General features: G+C 41.5%; 1 long non-coding RNA gene across 1 annotated transcript in view; it reads right to left on the bottom strand.

Moving 5' to 3' along the window:
• Positions 1-27443, bottom strand: part of LOC135412887 (uncharacterized) — a 404646-nt gene that overhangs the window by 271916 nt on the left and 105287 nt on the right. The window contains exons 7-8 of the long non-coding RNA XR_010430007.1: positions 26472-26596; positions 14890-15032 (exon numbers count right to left, since the gene is read on the bottom strand). This is a non-coding gene — a long non-coding RNA (uncharacterized LOC135412887). The remainder of the gene's footprint in view (positions 1-14889; positions 15033-26471; positions 26597-27443) is intronic.

The following is a 27443-nucleotide window of genomic DNA, read 5'->3' as shown; positions in this document are numbered from 1 at the left end:
ATTCGTTATTCTGGGGAGACAAAAAAGCCAACAAAAAAACCCAGAGTAAAATAGACTTCAGAAAAAATGTCTAGAACATGATTATAAGAATTGTAACAATTTAAACATTTTCCCCAAAGTTTCTGCTATTCTGTAAATATCAGGGAATTGTATATGGATTTTTAATCTTCTAATCATTTCTATATTCCAGAAGATACTAATCCCTGTGGCACTCCACTGGATAAGGCACGAAATTACAAGCAAGCACGCGATACTGCAGAGCAGGCAATTCAAAGCCTTTCTTAAAAAAAATATAAAATCATCCTTGATTGAAACATCTGTGATTTGGTTTATGCAGGTGATATTAAAACCAGTTTCCTGACGAACATAGCTTCTGGCACAATTATTTATTTTGAAGAAGCTATATGTCTGAAGTGGATTTCAAAAGGCATTGGGCAAAATAGGCACTTAAACTGTTGACTCCGAAGATCATTTTTATCTACACTGAATTGAAATGCAATTGAAAAAGAAAAAAAAACCATTACTAAAGTTAGAAGCATGTTTCTTGTTTTAAAGAGGTCATATATACTAGAGATAAAAATTCTTCTTTTTAAATGTGAACAGAATATATACACCATACCTTTTCTCTCAATAATAATTAAGCATATGTTTAAGTGCTTTGTTTAAATACATGCTTGCTTAGTAAAGGCAGAAGTGTCTTATTGAATTCAAGAGTGTAATGCTAAGTATACACTTCAATGCTTTGAAGAACTGCTTTTGATTTGATGGAGAAGAATTTCAGAGGGAAAAGAAAAAGATGAACTCCCTGAGTTCTTAAACTGAACTGTATATGCGATTTCTGATTTACAGGAAAGGACTTCATCTGCTGCACTTGATGTCTTTCAAAGAAGCTCTGTAATTACCTCTTGGAGCTTGCCAGTGTAAACACAATGGAACCCAAGAAGCTGCTCTGTGAATGAGGGTTAATGCAGCATATGATATACCATATAAGACTGGACAGCATTAAACAAAGGTTAATCCTCAGTAGCAGAAGATATTAAATGGACTCTCTTATTGAATACCCTGACAGCAAAGGGGGAGAGAAGAAAAAAGCATTGCCTCTCAGATACTTAATTATCTGCAGTGTATATGCAAATATCCAGATTTTGATGAGGTCTTTACTTTTCACCTTTAAGCACCACATTAGTAATTCATGAAGCCACTGCTAACGTTGTTGAGTGCAAGCAGCAGTGAAAATTAAGCACTAATGACTTCAAAGGTAGGGTGCCCATAAAATGAGTAGATACCTCTGAGGTCATCTGTACTATCTGAACATAAGTGATGGAAAAATGTACATTAGCTCAGCATTTCATCAGCTGCAGGTTTCTAAAAATCATCACTAATGCCAAGGGTAGTTACACAGGCAGCAGGTGAGTTCCTATGAACAAAAGTTCACACCACCATTACTAAACAGATCCCTGGCCTAAAATACCACCAGCTTATGAGGCAGCATTTCAAGAAGGTAGAAAAGCAAAATAACACACTGGTGAGTCACTGCACCAGGGAGGCAAGCCAACAAGTTGAAAATCTCTTTTGGTTTTGCCTCCTTTCCTGAGGACATGAGATTCAGGCAAGTTGCAGAATTATGTTTGTATAGTCATTGGGCTTTTCAGGGCCACTTGTAAAGCCCTAGTTACCTAAAGAGTTAAACTGTGACAAACCATACTGCAGCAAGTCAGTCAGCAATGATTTTGTTAAATTGCTGCAAGAAATCCACTAGACTTTCAAACTATCCAAGCAAGTATATATTGGATACAGCTAGTATGGTATGTTCAGTCCTGAGAACCAGCAATATAGTTTATGCAATATTAAACAGCAAGTATTGAATTTACAACATAAAATTACAAGGTTATTTTGAAGTGATTGATAAATTAGTAAATCAAGATACCTGCTCTTGGCCTAACAGCAACTGAGCCTCCTATGAAGATGCCTCTGTACAACTCATTTTCCATCTTACTGTGATTTTAGGATTTCAACAAAAAAAGAACACTGAAAGAAAATTTTTTAAAATAGCTTAAAAAAAAAAAAAAGAAATGGACTTAGTGTTTCCATGCTCTTGAACTATTTATGTACTAACATGATTCCAATATACAGCCATATCAGAAAATATGCCACTCTGGAAGTACACAGCCCCTGTTGGTGTCCATTTGAATAGCCCCATGGAGCTGCAGCAATTTACACCTATGGTGAATCTGCTCTAGACCATGAATTGAGGGAAGATTTGATTTGTAATGTGATATCTCCATAAAAACCTGTGCTTGTAGATGAGAGGTGTATCTGTGTGGTTTGATTTTTGACAATAATCATGAAGACTACTGAAAGGTATATTTAGAATCAATAAACTTGAGTGTTAGCATGAATGAGTGGTAAAGGCCCCCACACTGATGTGCATTAAAAATAGTGAAATCAGTTCATTAGAAATAAAGAGGGACAATAGGGGAAAAATACATTTTCCAGAGTTATAAAAGAGCTTTTTAAGTAGGTTCACAATATAAAACAGATTAAATGGAAAAAAATATCCCAATACAGATGCTCCACAATCAGTCAAACGGCATATATTTTATTACAGGCAAAAGAAACAGGTAGTTGAGCCCTTTGCAACACACTGAGATTAATCATTCATTATGGGTCTGTCAGAAAATGAGAAGGACAGGATAAAAGACTGCTGCCACCAGTGGCACTCCCTGAATTTAACAAGGTAAAACTCCTGTTCAGCTGGAACAATGAAATTATTGAGGTCTGGGAAGCACAGGACTGAGAAAGCATAAATGATTTATAACTGACTGAGGACTCCGCCTTAGCGTGTTTCTCTATGAATTCAGCTATGAATTCACCTGCCTCAAACAGGAGAGGAACTTCTGACTATCAGCATGAGCACATCTCCCCCATCTCTCCACAGACCAGGCAGGACACCAAAGGTACATGTCAGTCTCAGGTAGGAACACGGGGCCCTTTTATGCATGGTATCCTTTTAAACGTGGCACCTTAGCCAGTCCACTAGGCTTTTATGGAGGTATTTCCTGCTTTACTGGATGTACCTCACACCTGCAAAACTTGCCTATTCTTTGCAAGACTTAGTCCAGTGCTCCCTACTGCTGCAGTGCTTGGATCCTGTCTATTTTCTACTCCCAGAAATCATGCGAAGGCTGAAGATGTGGCATGAAATAGCTGCTGCCTATCAGCTGGGGACACCTATGGCAATCAACATACACGTCGGGTAAGAGATGATTGCTAAACAAATATAGTTTCCACACCATGGAATATTTTGCAATAAGTAGATTTTTTTTTTTCAGGAGCCTGCCCCCCTTCCTGCTCCCTCCCTGGCCCTTTGACCTGCTGGCAGTGGGAGGAGAAGAACACTAAGGAAACAGAATGCCACGGTTTCACTTAAGCCCCACAGTGCCCCTAGAAGAACAGTTACTATTGGAGACAGTAGAATATGTTCAAGAAATGCTTTAAGATAAGCATGGCCAAACTGGCCCTTTAAGGCCAGTATCAACTGGACTTGCAGACTAGACAGCAAAGTTACAAAAGTCAATTCCTATTTGAGTTATAAACTTGTATGCTGCAGGGCCACCACTTATACCTGAACCTGTGGAATGACATTATAGATATAATAACAGATATAGAGAGATATAGATAGATAGATAAATAATATAGATAGATATAGATAAAAATTCTGTTGAGGATGGAAATTCTCAGACTTTAATGTATAAAACCTAGGCCCTAGTTACAGGGATCTGCCTAGCTGTTAGCCCCACATTGCCTCTCCATTCCCATCCAGTCTTACTCAGCAAGAATAGGAAGATGTCTGCTCAGTGGTCTAGCTACGTGTATAGTGCCATGCTCCTGCCTTTGCCTCCTCACAAAAAGTGGATTTGTGACTATTTAAAGTGGAAATGCTGCTTTCCAGCACAAGAATTTCACTTGCTGTTGGAAATCTTATGCAAAAGAAAAATAATATATACTAACATATGTAAAACTGAAAGCAAAAAACACCAAGGAAAGCGTGTAGGCAGCTGGGGAGCAACTCCCGAGAAGACTGTTATGCAGCAGTTAGTGAATTACTTTTTCCAGAGAGGCAGTAGTTAAATTATCAATATCCAGCAAGTGACTGCCTTGATTGCTGTAAATCCTAAAGGCAGTACATCCTCTTCAGTGGAAGAACCACTGCATTGCTATTTGCAGAATCAAATAACTTACTTCATGTCAAGCCTTTGATTTCTGCATGCTTGTTTTGGACTTTGAAGACTGAATTATGCATTAAAACCTGAGCCCCACAAAGTTTCCTCTGCCTTAGAATGTGAAAACCGTTTTAACTGTGATGATAAAGGGAGAGTAATGTGAAAATTGGTATGGAAAACCCTGGACAGCCAACCACAACTTACAGTTCTTGGCTGATCTTGGAGACCTAGCAAGGTCCTGATTCAGCTTCAGTTTTATTGCACAAGAATGAAGCAGTGTTAACTGGGAGAAGAAAAAACAGCCAGAAACCCCACCTCAAACCCAAGAAATGAAACTCACCTTTAGTATGGCCTTATTTATCTACAGCGCTTCATTTAATCTGCCTCAACCACCAACCTAATCTTTTACTATTTATAGCATTGAATGCTTCCAGTCTATCTATTGTGCCCTATTAAAACTGATTTTAAAACTGGAGACCTCAAGCTCCTCATGCTCATTTTAAGGACACAGCATCAAGCTTACCAATGTCAGCAGAAGCCTTCATAGGTCCCCTTCTTATTTACAATCATTTTATTTTTGTTGGATTTCGAGGATAGACTTTGAATAAACAAACCTTTTCAAGAGATGGAGACAGCCTGAATTTTTTCTATTCTTTCTTACTTTCCAAAGATGTTTCTAAAAGCTCTTAATTTTAAAGATGGGATAAATGCAGCCAATTGATTGGTGCTCCAATTTTCTATGGTACTAGGGTGCCTAACTGCAAATACCACCTCTAGATTGCAGTTCTTTCTCCTAGCTGAACACAGCTTCCTAAGAAACAGTCTATCTTTTGTGAAGTGAATCTGAGAGACTGACATTTAGACAGCATCATATTAACTCATTAGCTCAAAACAGGTGTGTACAAGGAAACTAGGGACAAAGTGGAATTCAGAGACCGCAGGAGATAAAAAAGGCCCTTTGTAGACATGCACTAAATGAGATACCACCTGTCAGAACAAAAGCAAGGTTTTATTGATTCTCAAACCATCATGTATAAAGTGGGGTTTATTGACATTCAGGGAATGCAATATATTTTCCCTGAGGTTTACCTTGTGAAGGTACCCGTCATTATTTAATAATGTTTGTCTTGCATTTCACTATTCAAATATATGGACATTCAGTATTTTCTTGGGGTGTAGCACAATACAAAACTCACCAATATTCTCAGACTTCTATCTGCAAAGTGGGAAGGTATAGATGAGTAGAAACATCCCACACCGATTTCTACTTTTGCTAGAATATCCTTTGAAATCCTGTAATTATTAAGAATGAAAAACGTGGGAAAAAATCAACAGCTTGTTTCTTAATATAGATGCGCAGAAGAGGATCATCTTACCCAACACTAAATGGCTAAAAGTCAGGCATCTAGGCTAAGCTAATTATTTTAAAGAAACCAAGTGTCTCTCACAGATAACCCACTCCTATCAGAGGGAGCTTAAACCATTACTTGCTCCATGGACGGGCAAATTAATCCTTCCCTGGAATTCCTGCTTTGCATAGCCCTGTCTTTTCTGCCATAGCTCAACCCACAAGCAGTAGAAACTGCTATCTTGTATTTACAATCAATGCATCACTGCTCTGCAACAGAAACAGTACCTGGCTGAGTTTCAACAGAAGAAGCTTCCCTCACTCTTCTGTACAGAAGGAGATGCTGGTTGCTTTCAAGAGTAGAATTATGAAGAATTTTTAATGCTGATAGTGTGACATAGTCACCTTGACTATTTTGAAAGACATACACATGAAGGGTGCACATGTGTCGTAACTCCATCACTACTAATCAAAATCATCCTGAGCAGTTTATAGTGTTGGTGCTGAAAAGTGACACAAAACTATGTTAGTCTATTGTATCAGCATTCTGCAGGTCTGACCACAGCAGTAAACTCAAGTTATAACAAGTGATCAGAAGAAGCATCTCTGCAGCTGGCTTTTAGTGCCTAATCCTTTTTCACAGCATTAAAGTGAAAGCAGTTAAAAACATACTCAGAACTGGTAAAAGAAGGCCTATGAATAAATGAACCCCTCACAGACCTAAACTGCAAAATTGATAGTAAAAACAAATAATTTGTGCTTGGTCTGACAGTCTCTCTCACATCTTGAATATCCTTGCTGTCTGAGAAATTAGGTTACATCCAGTGCTGCAGACTATTTGGACCAAGTTATTCTTTCTCCTCCAAAAGCCAAGTAGTAACCCTTCAGCATGATGCCAGTAGCTATAGCAATACATAGAGGCAGTGACAGGCCTCCACAGTGGTCCAGCTTTCCTGCACAAAAGCATCAAGACTTGTACTAATAGAAAATCTGCAACACAGAGCTCCCTGTTAAAAGAGCTGGCAGATGGCAATTCAGAGGAGGAATTCCTGGAGAAAGAGAAACGAGAAGTAAATCACAAAAAGTTTGGCACAAGAGCTCAATTCATGGCCTTCATAAAAGCCCTCTGTACACAGAAAGCCTAGATGTGTTTTTTGGCTCAAACTAAACATGATTTCTTTACAGCTTACAACCCTGTAGGTGCAGATGAGTAGACAGCAAGCCAGGGGCAACAGCAGCACTCATGGAGTAACCAGAGACTGGTCAAGGCCTCCAGCTTTTTCTTCGGTTTAAACTTCATTTGATGTTTGTGCTACACATGGTGCCTCAGCTCTGGGGGGGGGAACCCTGTTATATAGGGCTGGAAGTCAAAAATCGCTTTTCCCAAGGTGAAAGATGGACAGGCTGTGCTCTAGCCCAGTTCCTCCCTGCTAGCTGCAGCAGCTGACAAGCCTGGATTAGCTGCTTGCCACCTTTGTGCCACAAAGGTGGGTGCTAGTGGCACCAGCCAGGAGATGCTTTTAAAGACCAGCTTACACATCGTTCCTAGACATATTTCCTTTTCCTTCTGGTTCCCTTGGTCCTCATTCATTTCAAAAGTCTTTTCTAAGGGACAGATGGATTCACCCTGGCTCCCTTACACTCACCATCAAATGAGCATGAGGGAACCATTTCTCCCCTCCATTCTTCAGACAGAAGATGCACAGCCCCAGCCGCCTCTGTTCCTGGATTGCCTGCATACATGGAGGATTTAATTCCCATAACACAAGTTCAAGACACATGGGAACGACCTTATGACCCTTTGTCACTGTAGCCAACAGAAATGGCCCTCAAAATGCTGAGTTCCAAACTAGCTGGGAATTACATTCACTTCCCCTTGGAACAGCAATATAGTTTTCACTGACCTGAAAAACAAACCCAATCTTCTTTCCAACCAAACATAAACAGTACACCTACAGTTACTCAAATACTTCATGAGAGATCCAAAGTACCAGTTAAATTTGGAAATGTTCCCCCTGGGCTTTAAAGACTATCTCAGGCACCCACAGCCCAAGCACACAGACTTCAATGCCTCTTGGCTGACTCTCCAGGTTTTGCAGGCATCAAGGCATCTGGGAACAGTAATCCCAAAGGGCAGATCAGAGGATTCCCTGCAGCCAGCTGGCTTTGAAAACAAGCGGGTGCTCATGCAAGCAATGCCAACACAACAGGAAGGAGATGCCAGACATCTGGTGTAGTAGTACAGCATAGGGAACATTTTTGTATCCTAGACTCATATTTCCAATTTATCTAGCTAGATTCACCTAACTGGTACACACCAGCAAAGTATCTGTCTCCCTATGACATCTGCTCTTTGCTCTCAAAAGAACACCAAGCCTCACACAATCAATGAGGTGATGAGGTTATTTGTGAAGAGAAAAGAACAGAACTCACTATAGACTTAGTTACATGCAAAATAGCTTTGAAAACTGCAACTAACCACAAAACAGTTCACCAAATCCTACAGCCCTCATTATGTCATTAATAAGGGGCTGTTCATCTACCTCCCCCTGCTTTAACCAACAGGTCTGTTATCAACAGCACTGACAGCAGGACGATTTCTTACATAAAAGCAGTCACCATGTGCTGCTTTTCTATGGTCAAGTTTACATTATAGTTTTAGAAGAGTGTAGCATGACTAAGTTTCATAGGAACGGAATTCTTTTAGGACCATAATGCTTCCCGTTCTAATTAAGCTTTGTTAGGATTATTTTCGCTATATGTATGTATAGAAACTCCCCATTGTTTTATCAAAACAAGCTCTCTACAGACAGAGTTTGAGTTAAGGATAGCTTCACTGGAAGAAATTGTACAGATCCAGGAAAGATTTCCAGGGAAATTAGTATTTTGACTATAGGAAACAATTTGAGATACCTTTGTCCCTGTTAGGGAACTACATGGAGCATACTGTGTATCACACTAGACTTGGCTGATGTGTACAGCACCAGATTCAGACTCAGCTCAAGCTGCCACACAGGGAGAAGAGACTATCAGCCTTCCACAGTGACTTTTGGGTGACTTGAGTGACATGATCACAGCCAGCCAGCCTGCCAGGCTCCAGTCATCCTGCTGGCAACCAGCAGCTGGGCAGAGGGCTTCAAAAAAATGAAAAGAGCCAAGGTACTTAAAGGGTCAGGCATTAGCCATTGACTGAATAGTTAGCAGTGACCAAATTAATAATTTAGCCATGTGCCCTGAGGCTGAATGGACTGTCAGGGAGCTGTACAGCTTAAGTTCCTTCTCACCCCGCAGTAGCTACTGTTTTTCATTCAAGAATGTTTGTTCAATCTAACATTTACTGAAGGAGAAGAAAAATCATGAAATATTAATTAATTTGAAGTGGTCTTTTCAATGTAAAGGGATTTTATTTTATATGCATAATTACAGAGTCTGAAGTATAGAAGTTAAATCCAGAAGGGGACATCCAACAAGAGCATCCATGGTGGGACTGTCATCTCCAAGGAGAGACTAGGGTGCTAAAACAGCTTCAGTAGCTAATGGTACATACTATCAAAATTTGTGAGCACATTCGAATTCTGCCAAAGCTTTAATTTTTTCTTCCTCAAGTTACATGCCTCTAAACCCCATTCCTCAGGCCTGGTTATGAAGCACGAAAGACCAGAGGACTGTACAAATGGCTGCCCTTTTAAAAGACTTTTCTGAAGTGTAGGCATACACATTTGTTTGAGACACGTCACAATACTCAACTCCATATCCATTGCCACTTTTCTTACACCACTGACCATGCCCACACCTGCCAAGACAACCTCAGTAATTCACTCCAAAAGCACAACTCACCAATGGCAGCAAACTGACATTACTGGATTGTTTATTTTTTTATTATTGTTTTGTTTTGGTTGCTTTTTTGTTTGTATGGTAGGGTTTTTTGGTGGTTTTGTTTGGGTTTTGTTTGTTTTTGTTGTTGGGGGTTTTGTTTGTTAGTTTGTTTTAATCTGGATGCTTGGGGAAAACTCATGAAAGTACCTTGTTCCTATTCAATGAAGAGGCAACAGCAACCTAACAGAAAAATATATTTCTCCATCCATTTGAGTGCTCAGTGTTAAGAGGAAAAGCTCTCACAGATTTAAACTTTAGAACTGAAAGACTTATTCAGAAAGACTCCAGCAAAAACTCACAGGAACCATAGCCAGCTTAAGGGACTGTATGTGTCACCTAAATCCAGTGCATTCTGGCTGGACCACATCTCCCACAAACTCTCCCAAACTTTCTTCCTGTGGTAGAAAATAAGAATTTATGGCTTGTCATCTGAATAAACTCTGCATCCCAATGCACTGCAAACACCTTCCTAGTAGCAGAGCCGCATCAAGTCATCATCTGTGTTGTACTTTGAAGCTGGAACCCTAGCTATTTTCATATGCTGGAAAAAAACCTAACAATGACAGGAAGTTCTTGGGCAAAATATTTTAATACAAAACAAGGTTCAGCCAGGATATTGTTTCTCCTTTACCTATTGCAGCAAATAGCAGATGAGATATGATGGATTCTTTATAGGCAGCTTTGTGAAACCTTGAAGTGCTTGCTATGTGTAGTAAAGTCTGCTGCTGAGATTATGATCAAAAAACCTAATACAGGACAAATGTCAGAGTGAGAAGAGAGCTAGGAGATGTTAATAGTATGCCTTTAATCGCATGCTGGCTCTTCATCACAAGGTAAATGGTTTGCTAGAGCTTCAGTTGTACTACAGTAACAGTTTGCTGAAATGAATGTCTCAGCATTGTTAACGCTGAACTACTATTATGTTCTTAAGTGTGCATGACTTACTTTTAACAGAACAGTTCAGCTCACATTTGTTACACAGACAATAGCGGCACTTTGGAAGCGGGTATAAAACTTTCAAATCTCCAGAGACACGTTCAATGTGACAGTAATTCACGGGTTGTTCAAAGCTCCCTTTGAACAGAAAATAGTCTCTTGCACTAATGCAAGCTGCTAGCTCTCCCCCCCGCATTTTTTTTTTTTAAACAAGTATTCCATTCATAAACTGGAAGTCGAAGTAATAGCAAAAAGTTTACAGCCACTGCTAAAAACATACAAAGAAAATCTAAAACCTTCTCAAAGTTAATCCATTTAAGCTGCAAACATACCCAGAGAGCATGAATTTCACTAGGCACGAAACAAGAAAATGGCATCATCTGTTGATGTGCAATAGCCCATCGTTTACTCAAGGTAGACAGAGGGAGCTGTTGCTATTCAAACGGGAGATGCTCCCAGACAGACACATGATTATATACAATCAAGTAGTTTGAAAGACAACTGACACCGAAGACCTCATTTACTGAGGGCAAAGAGAAAATGCATCTGTAATTTCCCCCATTTCCTTGTATAGTTTTCATCTCCTCTTTCAAAAAAGAACTAATAATGCAGAAGTGTTGTCTAACATTAAAAATAAGTTTTTCAAGCCTGCCTCCATTACAGCCCATTATTGAAGCCAAGCAGATTTGAAGGCATTTATCCTCCGATGTGCCTTATACCACCGTAAGGGGAGCACTTACCACGCATGGACCAATAGAGGGCACTTCCCATGTTGCCTCAGGGCACCACTGACCCAGGTTCAAATTGACTGCTGCAGGCTTGCAAAATGACCTTGGCCAAATCACTTAGCTCTGGTCACCCTCCCTCCAAGAATGTTTTGCCTCCCAGCACTGCTGATACCAGTTCTAGACAGGATCCGGCTCCAGTTCACCAGGCTCAGGCTATTTTCTCAGTGACCCTAAAGGCTAGCACCTAAATTGCTGAGGAACCAGTTGTCCTCAAACTCTAGGAACAGGAAGCTATGAGGATGTGTTCTGGATCAGACTGAAGTCCAGCTAGCTGATGTCTTCTATCTAGCAATTATTTAGAGGAAGGATAAATACAAATTTTTACCCCGCAACATCTTTTCACTTTGACAGGTAAGAGGTGAGTCTTCCCATGAGAGGTTTTATCTAGAGCATTAACTGCATTCATAGATATTAAACATGTTCATTAACTTGACTAAAACTTTCTGAAGTTTTACTAACACCCTCCAGAGCATTCTCTAGCAGTGAGATCCACAGGTTAATTAATTTCTGCAAGGAAAAAATATTTTCAAACTCTCCACTCAACAGCTTCATTTGTTGCCCTATTTTCTTCATGTGAGGAGTTTCTCAACAGGTTTTACTTTCCACCCCATTTACAGAAACAAAACCATTGTACAGTTATCAGCTACATCACTGCTGTTCTCATGGGATAGAGTTTCACCACGGAGTGAGGAGAAAGCCAAAACCTCAGAGATGCATCCAGCAGAATCCAGTTGTAAAGCCCACAGCTTTAGGTTAGTTGCATAATGCCATTTTCTTTGCACTTCTTGACTTTTGCTTTCTAGCAGCTTCATTCAATGCACTAACAGATTCCCCCATGCAGCACAGCAACATCCTTGGCCTCAAAAATTGTGACAAGACTAGCAACAATTAGCTTTAACTGAGTATCTGAAAACCTTTCATTAGCAGACTCCATAGCAAATAGTCTGCAATCCTCTTAAAGCAGGGAACTCAACTGTGAACAGGAAATTTTAGGAACACAGAAAACATGCCAAAGTATTTTCTGCTATATTGCTTTTGCTCATATTGGCAAGAACGTTGTGCTGTATGAAGTGAGCTTTAGTTCAATATTTACTGCAAAAATAATAAAAAAAAAGCCTTGCAAAAATTAATGGTATTTTAACTGCTATTGGGTGAAACACCCAATAAAACAAAAAAACACAGGAAGCCAGCCTGACTTTCTGATCCCTTGCCAGCACCACATCCTTGCTAGGCTTTGCTCTGTTACAAACAGCAAAGCAACAGAGGACAACAAGAGGGCAGAGATGGTTAACCATGTTTAGAAGACACCCTTTGGAAGATTACCAGAGAGATTATTTATTCCTTTTTGCTATGTCTCAGCTTTAACAGATGGAATCCTGGTAATTAAACAGGGAATCCTATTGCATGCTCCTATGGAATTCAGTGACTGACATCTACTCAATACCAGAGCTCAGGCTTCTTGCCCATACTTCATGCTGAAGTCCTTTGGTTGGGATTCCCCAGAGTACTCAGCCTACCTCACCTTGTTGCAGCCAGTGGAATAAAACCTCCTGACCCATGCAAGAATAGCATTCACCAATATCCTAGCTGCTCTTTCTCCTGCCTTTCAATTTGTCTCCCTACTGCCACAGACAGTTTAATTGATGTCAGCCAAGTTGTTAAACCCCTCGTGCAAGTACATGGACGAGACATACATAAATACTCTTCTGAGCAAAACCTCAAGATATCTACTCCACAGAGGGGATTCGGTTTCAGAATATAGCCCAAAACTTTACTTTCTACCATGTTTAATACTTTGATTTATATTCTCATTAGCATGGGGAATAGCTCCTATTAAAACTATTAAAGATAATTTTTGCAATAATATCAAAGGATATGAGTAGGCGTAATGATAGTACTAATGATAAAAATTAATAACATTCATTATTTTTAATCATATGTACAGTTGAAATGAATAATCAGGAAAATAAACAAGACATTTTATATGAGGGGATGTGAAAACACTATAAATTACCCTCTAAATTATCAGTTGTCCACTTAAAGCTTAATATTGCACTTTTGCAGACAGGAAAGTATTCCACAGGCAGGCCAGACAGCCAGGAACCTGTGACCAGCATAACATCAAGCAAATGCCTGTTCACCTCTTCTGTACCTGCATCCTTGATCCCCCCTCACTCTGACATACCCAGAGAGTGTGGGAATTCAGCACTTTACTTCCAGGTGTGTATGAGAGATCACTGGATCGGGATGTTATTAATGCTGAAAAGCATCAGTAATAGCATTTCTTTCATCTCTACAGCTGTTCCTTTACCATTCTACTGGCCATGTCTGTTCAGATCTTCAGCATGACACTATTTCTCACTCACAGGAAGGACAGTGCAGCCAACGCCTCTACAGACTTTGGCAGCAACACATCCTGTGTTCAAGATCAGTTGTCAGCACAAGCAAACGACGGAAACACTCATGAAACTTTGCAAGATTTAGCACTCTGACCAGTGCCTACCCAAGCTGTGTTTCACACAACAGCTCTCAGCAATGCAGGTAGAAAACTGGCCTGACTTAAAGCAAGCACTGTCCTGCCTTAATACATACACAGTAGTTGATTCTTCCAACCATGTTCCTTTCCAGCTTCAAAAAGTACTAACTTGTTTTGGATTTCAAACCTGCAAGACTAACGTCCAGCAAATAAGACAATGCATTTCCCATCCTTGTTTCAAAATCTCTAAAAACACAGCTCACACTAAGCACTACCTTCATAAATACTTAAATAGTACTTGCACCTTTTGGTCTTAAAGGTGGAGAGACTTCTCGGAAGGAGGACTGTCATTCAGGTTTTAATTAAGGACAAAGTGGCAGGTGGGCAGTCAAACAAGAAATAGACCTCTTAACCAGTCAAGTTACTTTCAACAATAGAACTGCAATTTTGGTTTTCATTACATCTTAAGCATTTTGCAAGAGCCTTTGCTTGATATTAAATTGTCCAATAAAATATGACAGTTATTTGTAAGTTGAAGTGATTTCATCTTCATAGTCAAACATAAGCTTTGCTGATGTCAAAACTTCTGTGTTTGTGTCATTTAAAACATATGTCCTGTCTTAATTCTGAAATAAACGACACAGCATTTGGACTGTAGATAGGTTGCACCTTTCAAAGTTTCACTGCCCCAAAGCTTCAGTAACTACACTATTCCAAAGCCTTAGGAAAAGGAAGGGGAAATCCAGGTCACACAGGACTTTTTTGAAAAATATGGTTTTACCTTCTACTCAGATAAGGTGCTAGGACAGTGAAAAAAACAGGCAGAGAAGTGAGCACTGAATGCTTATAAAGGCCCATACCCAGCTGATGAATTGGAGTCACACACACTAGTTGTCACCTCAGTGGCTATTTGGGCCAGGCAAACCTCTCCAAACTTGGCCGTTGTTACAAAAAGTCCCAGCTGCTCCCACCACAAGATTCGCCATGCTAGGAATTGCAGTAGTAGTTCCCAAAAGAAGAATTTTCCTCCTGGGCCAATTGCCAAATAAGGCTAATTTCCATTATCTTGTCAGCTTAACACACCTGAGATCAGAGGAACAGTTTCACTAAAGCAAGTTGCCCACAAACTGACAGGCAGAGTCCCTTGACAACAGTGGCCAGGCTGTCCTATGTCAGTAAAAGCTCTTCATCAGCAAGAAAGAAAAAATCCAAAGTCAAAGAGGAAAAAAAAAGGCCTCTTACCTCCTGCAGTATTTCACTTCTGTGTTCCACCAGCAAGGTCTTTGTCCAGGCCTCATACACCTATTAGTCTAGCACACAACATTGTGCAGGACAGTCGTCATGAAGTTTGTGATCTGTTCTCGGTGGGAGGAAGTCTTCACTATCTGGAGAGAAATCAGAGGAAGGAGAGGCAACATGAGTCCTGCTCCAAGTCATCAGAAACACAAAAGGACTGTTGGTTTGGCCAGTTCGAGAATCACAGAAGGCACAATCCCTTTACTGTGTGTACAGGGTCTTTATATTTTGTGCAGCTAAAGGATTTAGATGCTTTTCCCCTCACGTTTGCTTATTTGCAAAACTTGCGCTCTGACAACAACACAGAGTGAGTTCATGAATATCAGTGATGTCCTGTAAGCACATGGAGATGATGGAGCACCCAATTTCAGAGCACTGTGCAGATTGTTATACAGGACTTGCACAGACAGGATACACAAGCAAGTATATGTTAATCCAAAAAAACTTCAGGTTCATAAGTTCATACAACACAGGTCAGCTCCTGAAAATGGCTGCTTAACTCAATGGAGGAAAGAGCCCTTAAGGCCTGTTACAGACTAGAACTGAGTTTCTCAGAGCTGAGACATCCAAGGCTTACTTCCACAGAGCCCAGGGCAGCCATCCACACTCTCCACAGCACAGCACACCCAAGCCCTTGTCAAATCCTGTCACCGTCTAGACCCATTTCCCTACCCCAGAGGGGAATCCCAGTGAGGTACCAGGCAATACTGCTCAGGGCAGTTAAAGCTTGCTGGTGCCCTCAGCCACTGGCTGCTCTCCACTACAGGGAGAGGTCTAGAGAGGTTCCAGGAGTGGCTGCTCCCAGGAACCCCTCCTGAGGTGAGTGAGGAGACAGAGAATTAACAAGGGAGGTATATGGAACCAGCCAAGCATTTTGTCTCTTCCAACTTCCCCCCTGTGGGCAGTCCTGGAAATCAGGTTGGTCAGGGCCACTTTGTATTCAAGGCAGCCACCTGCCCCCTGTCAGGATGTGACCAACAAGTCCCAGGTCAGAGGCCCCAGCAGTCCTACCAGGGGAGCTGGATTGCTCACAAGCAATTTCTCCCTGGGGGTACAAGAGACAGAAGAAAGGTCACAGGCAGCTCCAGGAGCTACTTAGCTGCTCTTAGAGGTGCTGATCCCCAAGCTGTGGCAGCGCATCAGGGTAGAGAGAGGTATCACCCTATATCCCCAGAAGACCCAGAAACCAGCACCAGACATCTGAGCAGAGCAGCATCTGATAAGGAAGGGTCGTAAGTTTTAGGGTACACAGCCGCAAGCTAACAACGGTGTCCTATACCACTTCCAACTGAACCTAAAGGTACAGACCAGCCCTAAACAATCCCACGATAGGAAACCAACCAGAAATAAGCCCCCCACATACATCAGCCTCATAGGTGAAGCCCAGCTCCCCCAGCAGCCAAGCAGAGCAGAGCGAGAATTAACAGCAGGTTCTGCCAAAGGCCCTGCACACAGAAAGGAAATACAAGGTGCTGAAACTGAGACATCCAGGGAAGGACACCAAGTTTAGGAAGGACCTGGAGTGTACAAAGACCTACCTACAGCGAGGGAAAGAGGAAGGGCCCCTCAGCTGGAGCTTAAATGGCAGTGGGAGGACCCTGCTCAGGTAAATTAATTAATTAATTAAGGTTAATTAATTAAGCAGGGGCTTAATTAAGGGCCCTGCAGGACTGCTGCCCTTCGCTATCTGAGAGCAGGTCATCTCTTTGGGAGAAATAGAGCAAAATCAGACAGTCAGTTTGGACAAAAATCCCTGGCTTTTTGGTGTATCTTCCCTCATGTTCCTTGCATAGTTCTGGGAGAGACAGCCAGCTCCCAAGACATCTTTGTTTCCCAAAACAATCAGTGAAGAGATCTTCCAAAGTAAAGAGAGTTGGTTCACTGCCCAGAATCAGGGAGGAGGGATGAGAATGAAAGGTTCTGATCCTAATTTGAAGGGTGTTGTTTAAATCCCAGCCCAGTCAGTCTACAACGTAACAAAGTACTAACACAACAAGGTGGCAGACATGACACTGTGGCATTACAAAAGAACTATGCCTTTCCCTTAGAAATATGTGCAAGCAGCTGGGAGGCAGTAACTGGGAGCAGAAGCTGGTGGCTCCTGAAGCCCTACAGTCTGCAGCCCCCCAGACAGCTCCAGGGAAAGGAAGGGTCTGTCCAGCATAGGATTTACCAGCTGCAATGCCAGGCTGGGTGACTTCCTGTCAGTTTGGAAAGGCCCCAGCCTTCACTCACCTCTGAAGTCCTCTGTCATTGGCTAGGGCTGGAGGCTTGGCTTCCATGCGTCAGACTTCTCTTTTCTCCTGGCACTTGTTCCAGCGAAGAGTCGTAGGAGGCTTTGTGTCTGTCCTTCAGGCACAATGAAAGAAGCAGTGTGTGTCCTTCATACATCCACACTCCTATGCACAAATCTGATTGTAGAAAAGAGGCACTAAAGCGATGTCAGAGAGATCGCTGGGCTTCTCTTTGTTTTTATCTTTCCCCTTGCTTAGTATTTTACTTGTGAGAACCCTATGAACCCAGCCATGTGCTCTCCAGTGAAATTGCAGTTCCAAACATGTCTGTGTGCTCTCACAGCAGCTCTGACACATTCAGTGCCTGATCCAGTGCTACTGTCAGTATATGTGACCCTGAGGGAACTTTCTGCTCTGCCCGAGATGTGGAAATGGATCATTATGGTTGTTTTTTTTTACTCTGGCTTTGCTTTCAGAAACATCAGTTCCCAGATATGAAGGCATTATGTGGCACCCAATAAGCTGAGCGGCCCTTGGAATGGGGAAGGTGACAGGCAGGCTGGAACTAGAGCAACTGGTGCAAGCCAGGACACTGAAGCCTATTCTAAACCCTTTTTCCAGATACGCGCTCAGGGGGGCAGTTTTGAGGGTGCAAAACCCAAGCTCATCTGACTTCAAGAAAGGAGGGCAAGTCCTGGGCTGTGGGCCTCAAATGAAGACACGTGTCCTTGGGCCTTAAGACCAAGAGTCATCAAACTCAGAGACTAAGACCCGTGTTTTCTGTACTTGAAAATGGAGACTAAGTCCTGAGTTTTCCAGACTTGAAAAAAGGTTCATGGAGCTGTTTTGGGGGCTCCAAAAATGAAACAAAGTCCTGTGTCTCTGGGGTTGGGAAAAGGGTTCCTGGGGCTGGGCTGTGGAGTTGGAGCAGAGACCAAGTCCTGCATGTTTGGTCTCAGAAACTGAGACTGAGTCATCTGTTTCTGAGCAGGAGGGTGGGAGGGATTGGGAAGATGTTGTGTTCCAGGCAGGCAGGAGGTGCGCAGGGTATGTAGACCTCTAACAGGGTTGGGGGTTTGGTCATATTGGTCCCCAAAGTTTGAGAGACCAGCCTACAACAGGCTGAACTCAATGTCTGAAAGAGTCTCTGGGAAAAAAAAAAAAATTCATACTGTTTTTGTATGTCCAACTCTTTATTCAAGGTGTGTACAACAGCTGGAATAGTCATTAACTCATTAGTTCACATTTAGACAATGCACAATTATGACAGCTCATATTTCTAAGACAGTGATTGATTTATGACCTTGCCAAAACCCACACTGCTATAATGAGCAGAAGCTTTAATTAGCTTAAAGATGGGCAGGGCTACCCCCGGACAGAAGCAGAGCAGGCAGCAGCATTGTGCTCTGCACAAGCAGCCTGGCTTCTTCCTCAGAGATTCAGGGAACTCTGGGCAGGTCTCTCCTTGTCTCCTTTCAAGGGCAGAAATGATGTGTCCCAGCACATGCATGGTTCCTGCTGGGCAGTTTGTGGGAGCAGTGCCACTGGCCCAGTTGCCCACACTCACCAAAGACAAATGCAAGACTGAACCAGCTCCTCCACCCCTGGGAAGGAAGGCACTTTTCCAGAAAGCAGCCAAACAGCATCTGCAATTTGATATGTTACACTTATACAATACTTTCTGTGCTTATTAACTAATTATTGAGTGTTTAATAATCAGACAATATTTATAAACTAGTAATTCATTACTATTTATATACTTGTAAGTTGATTATTCAACACATACTCAATATTAAACTATGCTACTTATAATCAAGTGATGGCAGCAATTTATCTACAACCATGTCAAGAGCTCCCTCTGGCATGACAGCGAGTAGGAGTTGCACTCCTACCTCCATGAAGGTGGTAGGAGCCAGGCAGGATCAGGCAGCACATGGGCAGTTGCCCAGCACAGGCCTTTTGCCTCTGCATTGGGCACATATCCAAAATATGCAGGAATATGAGTGGTGTGTTTCATTTTTATGAAGGTACTGTTGCCCTTACCAGTGTGACTTTCCAGTATCATTAAAATTAATAAGATGTTGATTAGCAAAGCAACAAGGAATAGCAGTAACTCTGTTACTTCTCAGCTTTTCAGTTTGCAGTCTCATATCTAGCAAACTTAAAAGTTGACTTAATCTAAGACTATTGTGTAGTGTAAGATATTATTGCATCTATCAACACAGTGTAGAAATTTTAGGGAGGTGCAGGCTATGACAAATACCATTTGAATCATTACTCAACTACACAATAAAGCCACAGCATTTTTACATTTTACATAGTTGCTTAGGTATAACTAAGAGTGTGAAGCTGAATATGCAAGAAGAATACATGAAAGCTCCTGTGCAAATTCTAATTAATAATGATGGCCTGCTGAAGAGGCTAATCACAATAATGAGAACCAGATAACAGCCCAGGAAGCCCAGTTAAAAAGTAGGAGAAGACTGCAACTTCAAAAAACTAATAGTATTTGTAATTGGAAAAAGCCCCTAGCAATCCAAAACAAATGCCCAAATAATGAAACAAATGAAGACACTGACGAAGTATTCAAACTTCAGGAGCAGATAGTCTTACAAAGTGATTCTGTAAGTCTCCATCAACTTCTAGGAAAATGCTCTAAACCCAAGCACTTTCATGGCGTACAGGGGCTCTCTGGTTTGTTGTACCTCTGTAGGATTACACTCTACAAGACAACATTGTAAAAGAAGCAGCTGAACCTAGTCCTCAAGCTATTGATTTTAGTCATGTTCTTCCAAGAAAGTCTATGTAAGTACTGGAGAAATCTCTGAGGGGAGAATACTTAATAGTAAAATGTTGATTCTTCTGTAGTAGAAGAAATGTTGAAGGAAAACGGTTGTTTTGGGCAAACTCTGGCCAGCAGCTTAGCCCCACATACGTGCTTGCTCAGAATCAGAAGACTAAAAATGAAAAAAATTGTGGCTTGAAATAAAGACAATTTAACAGCTAAAGCAACACCATGGAAGGAAAGCAAAACAGGGAATTCATTCACTACTTTTCAGGGGTGGGCAGGTGTTCAGACACACCCAGCAGAGCAGAGCTCCACCATGAGTGATACTTGGGAAGACAAATGCTGCATGTCACCTCTTTCCTTCTTCTTCCCCCAGCTTTTACTGCTGACCATGAGGACATGGTATGGGATATCCCTTTGGTCAGTTGGGGTCAGCTGCATTCCCTCCCAACTTCTCATGCACCCCCAATTTACTCAGCAGCAGGGCAGTGTGAGAGGCAGAAAAGGCCTTGATGTTTATACGCACTGCTCAGCAGTAGCTAAAATGTCCCTGTGCTATCAACACTGTTTTCAAAACAAAAACAAAATATAACCCTTCTAAAGTACTAGGAAGAAAATTAACTCTATCCTGGCCCAAACTAATAAAATAGTAGAAGATAATCTTACCTATTTATAACTGAGGCTTAAGTGTTGCATTTCATGTTTCCCGAGGCTGACACTACAGCACATGATTATAAGTCTCAGGTTAAAAGCTTCCTGTGAGGGAAAGGAAGATGGCAAAAATCTGAGCCTAAATGTAGCAATTGCAACTTTAAACATTATCTTTCCGTTGTTATAGGCCAGATGGAACAAAAAAATAACAAACAACCTCGTGAACAGCAGTTTAAGAATAATAGCTAATAAACTAAATAAAAGAATTAAAACCCCCACTTCTGAGTACGCTGTTAACATCTGACTCCTATGGAGTAAGAACTGAAATAGTCATTAACACCAGTTTTATCTTATTTTTAAATGTCTTCAATAAGTATTACAGGAGAGCAAGTAGTTAATTCCACCACATAAATATTAACAAGTACTCACTACCTAACTTTGCTTTAATGATTTCCATTTTTACATATTTATATGAGGAGGAAAAGGTGCAACACTTAGTTTATGGCCATGACTGAACTTATGGAAAGAAGAAAATAAGGTGTAAATTCAAGTGTCTCAGAGTCCATAAAAGAGAAACTCTGTTTCTGCCCACTATTAAATATGATCAAAATGACCTGATCGTGAATATGTTTGTGTAGAAATTGTCAAATATGTATATAAGTCTCTGTAGATATAATTTATGTATTTGCAAATGATATTTGAGTTGGAAGAAACAAGTGAGTCAATTAAATCCAAATGTTTCTCACATGCAATCTGGTAAAGTATAATTTGTTATCATTAAGCTATCTTTGCAACTTCAGAAGTGAGAACTATACTTTCATGTCTTTCAGAAAAATGTTATAGAAATTAATGGTCCTTAAAAAGGTAAAAGGAGTAGGTAATAACAGATTAAAAGCAGTACTTGGCAGAGAGAAGAGCTTCCTCAATTAGAGATGTCAAAAAACCCTAAATTTGTAGTACGTGGGCATGTAACTTTATGAGAAAGTGCTATGAAATGACTAACCAGGTAATTGTAAAAATATAAAGTTATTCTATTAGTTTTCTGCATGCCAGCCGTTATTTTCCAATCCTTTGAGCCAGACAGTAAAATGTGCAGTATGTCAACTTTGCAATATGACCAGTCTGAAGTTGCCACCCTCACTGTACCTGCGTTAGAAGAGACTCCACCAGTGACTGAACCTGTGGGAATCTGTGAACAAAAGGGGAACACTCAGCACTGTGCCCTCAGGGACAAAACTGTTTCTAGGAAGTTACTCTGGGCTATCCACTGTGCCAAAATGTTGGTCTGCCAATTACAAGACATGGTAACCTCCCAGTAGCGCAACTCGTTCGGGACTCTCAGCTGCACAGCTGTTGCATTTGGCCTTGTACCCTGTTGTAAACTGTCAGTAACATCTGCCACAGTGTGAACTGTATGTTGATGGTCGGGTTACTGCATCCTGGCTGCTGTGTGTGCACAGTGTGAGCTTTCATCCTAGCAGTGAGCAAGGACAGGTCAGTGGGTGGGCAGTAAGGCTGGGTGTTGTCAGAGCGTGCTGTGCTAGGGTCATTCCCACTGATGAGCTGTGCAGGTCTTTGACCTGTGCCATGTGCTGTGCGTCTCCCCTTGGAGTCTCACCACCTTGTGCTGACAGATACTGAAGGCTGCACATGCTGGTATTGTCATTAAGGTAAGAATTGTCCTTTCTGGTCTGGTCCTACGAGTTTACACACTTGTGCTAGGGAGCAAACAGAGTTTACAAGATACAGAAGATTTAGTCTTCTAGTAGCTAATAGGTAGCCAATAAATACTTCCCACCAATGCACCTGCACAGACCTTAACAGCCAATTAGTGCTGCAACTTCTGTGCTGATAAAGCACAGTCAGCAAGATTAGCCTTGTAGGTGAGAGAAACCAATTGTGAGATTGAGCAGGACCTGATGAAACTAGGATGCTTTTCAAAAGCCTTAGCACTTGACTTTCAGCTTACAAAGATCTCTTTTATAGCCTGTATTCAGGTCTGTTTTGTGTGTACATGCCCCTCTTTTCTAAGAAGCCTTAACTCAGAATAATATAGTTGGAGGAACCTGAGTATGGCTGGCACAGGATAGAAAACATTGAATCAAAACCTGCCACCTAAAGAGTATTTGATACACCAATTCATCAGCAGCCCAGAAATTCAAATAGGAAAATCTGATAAACCTGACCAAAAATCCCACAAAATTCAGGTTTCTCATGCCAGGGCCAGGACTACCTGTTATTACCAGACGAGTATGAAATGAAGCAGGACTTCCTCCTGTCTGGGTCTCAAGGAGTTTCATTTTGGCGTGCAGATGGACTGCAAGGAAGCTGCAACAAAACCAGTGAAAACAAAACAAAAAGTCTTCACCTGCACAATGTCTATTTTGGATATAATAAAAGTACTAAAAATGAGAATTTCTACAGATTTCTTTCTCAAGACCTCTCTTCAACTTTCTGCATACAACAGACAATCTTCAAACTCTCAGGGTCAGGAAAAACTCCTTAAGATTTTTGCATATAAAAATGTTTCCTGAGTTAATTTGAAAGGAAAGTGTCAAGAGTATTTCAAAGCAGACTGTTGATTATTAGAGAAATTGCCAACATTTTTTAATTCCATTTTCATTTGACAGCCCCTTGAGTGCTACTGAGCTAGGTTCCTTTTCAGTAAAACAAAACCATTCACTGAAGCACAAAGATGAACATCAGCTTCCTGGGAAGGTTAAGCCAGATGGAGTGGTGGACATAGACACTGCCTGTCAGACTGCAGATGAGAAGTTTAAGGTGGGCTCTCCCTGCATTTGGCTTTGAGGATCTCAGGCAACTAATACTTGAGTTCAGAGAAAAAATTATGGGGTAGTAAGAATAACATTTTTTGGGTGAAATTCCCAAGTATTATTCATTACATGGATTTCTCAGTTCTCCTGTCACTTGGGCTGTAGTCAGTCAGATTCTGCCCACTTTCAAACATATTTAGGATCAGTATTTCAGCTTCAAGAAGTAGCTGAAATGCTATCTATTCACTCCAACAAACACATGAATGTGTTCGATATCCATTCTATGAAACACATCCATCACCCTGTCTTCATAGTAGCTCTTTGTGGCCCAAACTAACCACAAGATTTCTTTTCTTATTTTCACAACCTCAAAATAATACCCCGAAAGGAAAAACTCAAGGAGCTAGTCAGAACCTTATTTCTTAAATTTTTATTGTTATTAGGCTTAGCTATCCTCCTCCCCCCGTCCCCTCCCCCCCCCCCCCCCCCCAGTTATCCCAGTAGCTGTTTTGTCACAGCAAAGATGTCCAAAGTTACTGATGTCATTCTTCAAAACCTAGAAAACCTGAATATCTCTCTGGTGCCTCTAGCACTGTTGAAGGAGGTAAATATCCCTTCAAAACTGTGCCCCACCAAAATACTCTAAGAAGTAGCCGTGAGACAAGAGGCTGATGAAGATTTGCTTTATGTAAATGTTGCAGTCTGTGATGCAGTGAGATGTTCACGAGGGGAAGTGGAGGGGCAAATAGCAATTTCTTCACTCTCGTGACCAGTGACAGGACTAAAGAACACAGCATGAAGCTGAGTCAGGGGAGGTTTAGTTTGAATATCAGGAAAAGATTTTTCACCTGGAGGGTGGTGGAGCACTGGAACAGGCTCCCCAGGGAAGCGGTCACAGCACTAAGCCTGACAGAGTTCAAGAAGTGTTTGGACAATGCTCTCAGGCACATGGTGTGATTCTTGGGGTGTCCCGTGCAGGGCCAGGAGCTGGACTCAATGATCCTGGTGGGTCCCTTCCAACTCAGTATATTCTATGTTTCTATGAACTAACCCCTTAGGCAGACTGCAAACAAGTAGAAATATCTCTCCTGTTCTGTACTCAGACAGGCAGTAGGTTACCTCTCCAGAAAAATAGTTGTCTCCCACAGGTCATATTTCCTGTCTGCCAATAGGCATCCAGGTTCAGGCAAAATGAATGTCTAAACTACTTCTAGCTATTATCCTAGTGCTGGGCACATGCAGAATCACAAGGCGTCATGTTTGCAGCAGTCCAACACTGTTGTTTCCCCTTCTCCCACCAAAAAATAGCCAACCACACTCTCATGTTGAAGAATACAAATCAAGATCTATATTTAACTCCTCTCCCATGTGTATCTATGAAGGCATTACCTGTTTGAGGTGCAATTAGGTAGGTCATCTAACTTGTCTACCCCAATTATTTTTGCTTCTGCGTTTGTGCATCACTTTAAAACTCTTTCTTGATTTTGCTGTATGAGATATGACACAGAAGGAATCTGTCATGCTTTGACCTTTCTAGAGGGATGCCTGTGTGTCTTCTAGTTCATGAAGGCAACTTTTTCAATGTGAGAGCCCTGAACAAGATGTTGAACTTTGATGACAGGTTGCTACAAAGAGCATATGATTTGTAGGGTGTCATGGCAGTTTAATTCTCAAAGTTGAGGGGATTTTCTTGCTAGCAAAACCTGCTTTCTTGTCTGACATGTGGGTTCTATGGACTTGATGCTGAAGACATTGAGTTGTACTCTCAAAAGGACTTATGCATTACTGCTAGGATTTTTTTCTCTTAATGATTTAAGTGTCTAAATTCTGTTTTTGAAGTGATTTAGGCCATAGTCAGGGAAGTATTTTAGATTCCAAAGTTATAAAGTAGCTCAGTAGAGGGATTATCAAAACAGCTCATATATGCTTTCAAATCTCCACCACTGGGACCATTTTGAAGAAATGCACTTGCCAACACCCTTGGGTTCCCTATAGTTTTCAAAAATTCAAGAGTTCCTAAGTAAGGAAGGGTTTATTTGAATATAGAGCACTGAAACAAATACAAATATTCTCTACAAGCAGCAGAATATGGTTGTGATTTGAGAAGGGGAGGGGGAATAAGGTTTATTTTTTACAAAAATATGAAAACTTTAATGCAAAATATAAATTAATCTCTTTAAAATAGATAAACTAGTCTCTATTCATCACTTCTCTTCCCATGGACTCTTAGGGGAAAGTAATGATTGACACAGCTAGGCAGGGAGGAATTGTACCTGAAGGCTGGGTAGCCAAGGACGTAGGATGGCCTCCAAAACCAGGCAGCATGTGACCATGGCATGTTATTGCCCACATCAGACCCAGAGAAAAAAAATCCCTGCAGCTTCCAAATCTATGATACACCCCTCTTCCCCATGAGAGTCAGACAGCTCAGCCAGGCACTAACTGGCTGTATTAGTGTGGGGCTGTGTGGTGGCATTACCCTCCTGTGCCATTTAATGTTCCCTGCTTTGAGTGCTTCACCAGCACTACAACATGCAGGTATTTGGGCTTGGCATTTGGGCATGACTTCTGTTCTCCACTTCAGGTTTTTGATACTTGAAAGTCTCAGCCTGTTCTGCTAGCAGCAACTCTTTGAATTGCTTATACATGCATTAATGGAAATATCTATCAGTTGTGACTGGAAAAAGTGCTGTGCTAAGTGTTACAAGAGCCAGTAAAAACATGTCCATGTATTTTTAGTCACCCTGGGATTAATTCCCAGGCAAATCTTTGTTTACAATGCTATATTTACATGGAACAGCCATGTGGAATAGGGATATTCCTCCTGACAGCTGCTCTGCTTTCCTCAAAGCAGTGGAGGGAGGGATTGCTTCAAAATCATACCTGCTGCATTTCTGTCTCCCTCCAAACACCATCACAGGTGCAAAGGTGACAGCTACCTCAGTGCAACCCCTCTGCTTCTCACAGCTCACGTTGGTAGGCTGGGGACACATGTTGCCATTTCCTGCCAGGAATGCCCCAGACAGAGACCTCAACCCTACCCCTGGGGAGACATGGTCTAGATGTTGCCCCATCACTCACCTCTCAGCAATGAGGCTTGCAAACAGTGTTTCCCGTCATTCATCTGAGGGAAGCCACTTGTTTTAAGGTGTGTTCATTGGCCTGCCCATGCTCTCCACTATGTTCATTTAGGACACTGTCATTTCCTAGAGCAGAAGACAAAAATAAATTGAGTGTATCAGCGATAAACATGACATCTTTTGAAACTGCTGATCTTCATTTTACATATCTGAATTTTTAAAAGCAACTGTTATTTGCTCTTCCCCTGACTCCTGTTAAGTTCTGATCTCTGAGCCCCCTTTGATCTCATTCACAGGCTTGGTGTGCAGGAAGAGCTTCTTTCAATCTTTCCTGACTGCAAATACGAGGTCAGAGACTCTTCTAGCCATCTCATTTCCAGAGAGGCAAAATTAGTCAGGCCAGAATTTTGGAAGACCACCCCATCAATATTTTGGTCCTACACTGAGGAGTCCAGCTCTTGAATAATGTCTGGCAACTGCAGTTTCTCTTAAGGTGATGTAGAAGAACCAACCACCATGCTAGCAACTTTTACAAGAGCTTTGCTAAAATAGTCATTCATAGCTGTGCCTGCCTCAGTGGCTCACTACAGATATCATAATTGCTGAGGAACAGAGATGAACATAACATGTGCCCTGTGGATATTGCCTTTTACCATTGCATTTTTCTGTGCAGGATTGAGGTGTTATTAGTAAGCAAGGGTGAGGACAGCTGTGTATCTCTGGATTCTTCTCATTAAATAAGGCAAGACAAGAAGCAAAGCCTCACTTTAACCTGTCCCTTTATCACGGCAGCAGGAGAACAAGCACACTAGACTGCCTTGTTCCTGCAGAGAAACCCATGAAGCAGTACAATGAGAGAAGTGCAATTGCCTAAAAGGATGCAGGTAGTCCAGACGAGTGGCTGGACTATTCCCCTGTTGTCATCCTGCCTTTACTTCATGCTGGGGATACAGGGCAGAGACGTATCACCCAC

Source organism: Pseudopipra pipra, chromosome 4 (assembly GCF_036250125.1).
Source record: "Pseudopipra pipra isolate bDixPip1 chromosome 4, bDixPip1.hap1, whole genome shotgun sequence".
Lineage (NCBI taxonomy): Eukaryota > Metazoa > Chordata > Aves > Passeriformes > Pipridae > Pseudopipra > Pseudopipra pipra.
Note: the sequence above shows the minus strand (reverse complement) of the source record. Positions and strands in the feature narration are given on the sequence as shown.